The sequence below is a fragment of the Odontomachus brunneus genome, unplaced genomic scaffold (genome assembly GCF_010583005.1).
Source record: "Odontomachus brunneus isolate Ranch 3 - 2012 unplaced genomic scaffold, Obru_v1 Obru_scaffold_048, whole genome shotgun sequence".
In the NCBI taxonomy this organism is placed as follows: Eukaryota; Metazoa; Arthropoda; class Insecta; order Hymenoptera; family Formicidae; genus Odontomachus; species Odontomachus brunneus.
In genome coordinates, this window is record NW_022639498.1 from 1,916,920 (window position 1) to 1,921,112 (window position 4,193).

General features: G+C 31.6%; 1 protein-coding gene across 2 annotated transcripts in view; it reads left to right on the forward strand.

Annotated features, from left to right (window-relative positions):
• Positions 1-4,193, forward strand: part of LOC116845019 (tetratricopeptide repeat protein 14 homolog) — a 64,049-nt gene that overhangs the window by 8,866 nt on the left and 50,990 nt on the right. The gene's annotated exons all lie outside the window — the stretch shown is intronic.

A 4,193-nucleotide genomic window follows, 5' to 3' on the forward strand; every position in this document is an offset into this window, starting at 1 on the left:
TATATATATATATATATATATATATATATATATATATATATATATATATTATATATATATGTATATACAGGATGAGGAAAAAGTATGGAAACCCTGAAAAATCTAAAAAAAATATAAATTTTACAAAAAGATGTTTCAAATAAGAGTTGTAGGATTTAAGAAGCTTTATTCAATAGTCTCAATTTGACCCTGACTGGCGTCGTTAAGGTGAAGTCAAAGTCACCTTGAATTTTTTAAATGGAACACCACATATATTATTACATATTCTTATAGCTTATCTCGAGAGCTTTCTAAAACACTATAATAAAATATTTTTTCGTTAAGAACTTTTCGAGTAATAACACTTGAAATTTCCAGCATTTTGACATAGAATACAAAATATCTCGTAAAATATTCATCTTTTGATTATCTTGCCTTAATGCTTTTTTGCACAGAATAATAAGACAAATTAATTGGCTTAAAAAAAAACAAAAAATTTTTTACATAATAAATATAAAAATATAAAAACATTTTTTGTGCTACGTATTTATGTACGTACACATGTATATATGTACATACGTACATACATACAGATGTGTATATATATGTATCAAGACCTTGAATAAGTTCTCACTGTTTTCCAACAGATGGCGTTACCAGAACTGCATGCGTGTAGTTTAAGATGGTAACGCATCTATAAAGAAGTATTATAAGCAAGTTTGAAATTCAGTGTGTCATTTTGCCGAAGTGTAAACAACTTTTTTTTTCATAGTGTTAAACATGTCGAGTTTTGTGCCAAAAAAAGAGTACTTGCAGGGAATTTTACTGCACTACTTTATTAAAAAAAAATCTACAGCTGAAGCACACAGAATTCTTGTTGAGACTTATGGCGACCATGCTCTGTTGGAAACAACATGCAGAGATTGGTTTAGACGCTTCAAAAATAATGATTTTGATGTTGAAGATAAAGAATGCTCTGGCGCACCGAAAAAGTTTGAAGACGAAGAATTGGAGGCATTACTTCATGAAGACTCATGTCAGACGCTAGCTGAACTTACAGAATCATTAGGAGTTGATCACACAACAGTTTCGAAACGTTTGAAAGTATTAGGAATGATTCAAAAGCAAGGACATTGGTTGCCGTACGAGTTGAAGCCGAGAGACATCGAACGGCGTCTTTTCACGTGTGAACAGCTGCTTCAACGGCAAAAAGATTTTTTGCATCATATCGTGACTGGCGATGAAAAGAATACACTACGATAACCCTAAGCGTAGAAGATCGTGGATTAAGCCCGGCCATGCGTCAACATCGGCAAAGCCGAATATCCATGGTTCGAAGCTTCTGCTCTGCATTTGGTAGGATCAGCTGGGTGTAGTTTATTATGAGCTGTTCAAACCGAACGAAACCATCACGGGAGATCGCTATCGACTACAATTGATGCGTTTGAGCCGAGCATTGAAGGAAAAACGGCCGCTGTACGAGCAGAGACACGACAAAGTGATTTTGCAACATGACAATGCTCGGCTACATGTTGCACAACCGGTGAAAACCTATTTGGAAATGCTTAAATGGGAAGTCCTACCCCACCCGCCGTATTCACCAGACATTGCCCCTTTCGATTATCACTTGTTCCGATCGATGGCGCATGGTCTGGCTAAGCAGCATTTCCATTCTTATGAAGATGCCAAAAAATGGGTCGACTCTTGGATAGCTTCAACAGATGTGTCGTTTTTCCGACGTGGAATTCAAATGCTGCCAGAAAGATGGGAAAAAGTAGTGGCTAGCGATGGACAATATTTTCAGTGACGTTTTTTTTACGACTTTTTTTAAATAAAGCATTAATTTTCACGAAAAATCAGCGAGAACTTGATCAAGGTCCTATATATATATACATACATATATATACATATATATACATATACATATATGTACATATACATATATATACATATATACATACATATATATACATATATATACATATACATATATATACATATACACATATATATATATACATATCGTATATATATACATATACACACACGTATATATATACATATACACACACACACATATATATATACATATATGTATATATTACACACACACACACACACATATATATATATATACATACACATACATACATATACACACACAGTGTCCCGAACCTCCATGATGACCCTTGGTGAGAACGTAGAACGGATTGAGGTGAGCAAGAAAGTCCTGTGCCGTTTTGCGATATTTGCAATAATAGTCGAGATATTAATTAAAAAAGATTGGTGAATGATCACGCGCGATGTAGTAGATGAGCTGCAGTGGGGCCGTCTGCCATTGTATACTTATATATTAAGTCAAACTGAACAAGAAAGTCCTCTACCATTTTACAAATGACCACATAGATTTTTAAATATTAAAGAAAATTGTTACGTATATGATTGTATACCATAATGCATAAATTTTCTTTAATAAATATCTAAAAATCTATATGGTAATTTACAAAATGGTAAAGGACTTTTTCAGTTTGATTTAATGTATATGTATACAACGGCAGACGGCGCCACTGCAGCTCATCTACCATATTGCGTGTGATTATTCACCAATCTTTTTTAATTAATATCTCGACTATTATTACGAATATCGCAAAACGGCACTGGACTTTCTTGCTCACCTCAATCCGTCTTACGTTCTCACCAAGGGTCATCATGGAGGTTCGGGACATTCTGTATATGTATACAGGGTGGGGAAAAAAGGCTGGTACACCTGAATAACTCAGGAAATGTAAGTTTTATAGAAAAATGTTTTAAGCAAAAATTGTAAAATTTAAAAAAAGATGCACTCAATGGTAATATTTATTTGACCTTGGGTGGCGCCGTCAAGGTCAGGTCGAGGTCAACTTTGCTTTTTAAAAGAGAAACATATTTTTTATTACGCAATTTTATTCTACGTAAAGCAGCGAACAACTTTTGTTTGAAAAATTTTTTTATACGACTTTTATTTTCTAACATATTTACTGAAATATCTACAAAATTATTGGTTTCAATAATTTTTTACTCGAATTCTATTAACTTTACCGAAAAAAGCAAGAGATAAAAAATTATATATATTCTTCTCACAGAGCTTTGAGAATTTTTTCAGAATTTTTTAATTAACTTTTTAGTACAGCATTTTCTCGCATTTTCTTGAAGTACTAAAAAATTTACAAAAATCCTGAAGAAATTCTCAGAGCTCTATGAGAAGAAAATAAACAATTTTTATTTTTTGCTATTTTTCGATAAAGTTGATAGAATTCGAGTAAAAAATTGAAACCAATAATTTTGTAGATATATCCATAAATATCTTAGAAAATAGAGATTGTATAAAAAAGTTTTTCAAATAAAAATTCTTTGTTTTTTTATGTAGAATAAAATTCCATAATAAAAAAATACGTTTTTATTTAAGAAAGCAAAGTTGACCTCAACCTAGTAGCGCCACACAAGGACAAATAAATATTATCATTGAATGTATCTTTTTAAATCTTACAACTTTTGTCTGAAACATTTTTCTATAAAACTTATATTTTCCGAGTTATTCAGGGATATCGACCTTTTTTCCTCACCCTGTATGTGTATATATATATATATATATATATATATATATATATATATGTATATATATATATACATATACATATATACAGGGTGTCCCGCCACTACCACATTATCTTTTTAGAGCGGATTCCTGAAGTAATTCGAATAAGAAAATCCTAATGCAAAAATGGTGCGACTATATTTTTCAAATTATAAACAATTAAAATTGACCAATTATACTGGCTAAAATGCGCGCGCTCAGGTACGGTACAACACAATGGTACATGTGCATGCACATGTCGTTCCTTTTCCAAATATTAATACGGAAGTTCTATACATACAACAAGGTATGTAATAATAATCTGCCTTTTCTATCATTTAAATAAATATATCGCAAATAATAACAGTTTCGTCAAAATGTTAAGAATAAAATATCACAATACATTTATGAGAATCAATAAGTTGTCAATAATTTTTGTTGTCTTACATCTGACGTTTTTTTCAAAGATTTACAACTAATTTTATATCTTATGCAAATTTTCATTTATGTGCATGCATCTGTACCATTGTGTGTTGTACCGTACCTGAGCGCGCGTGCTTTAGCCAATATAATTGGTTAACTTTAATTGTTTACAATTTAA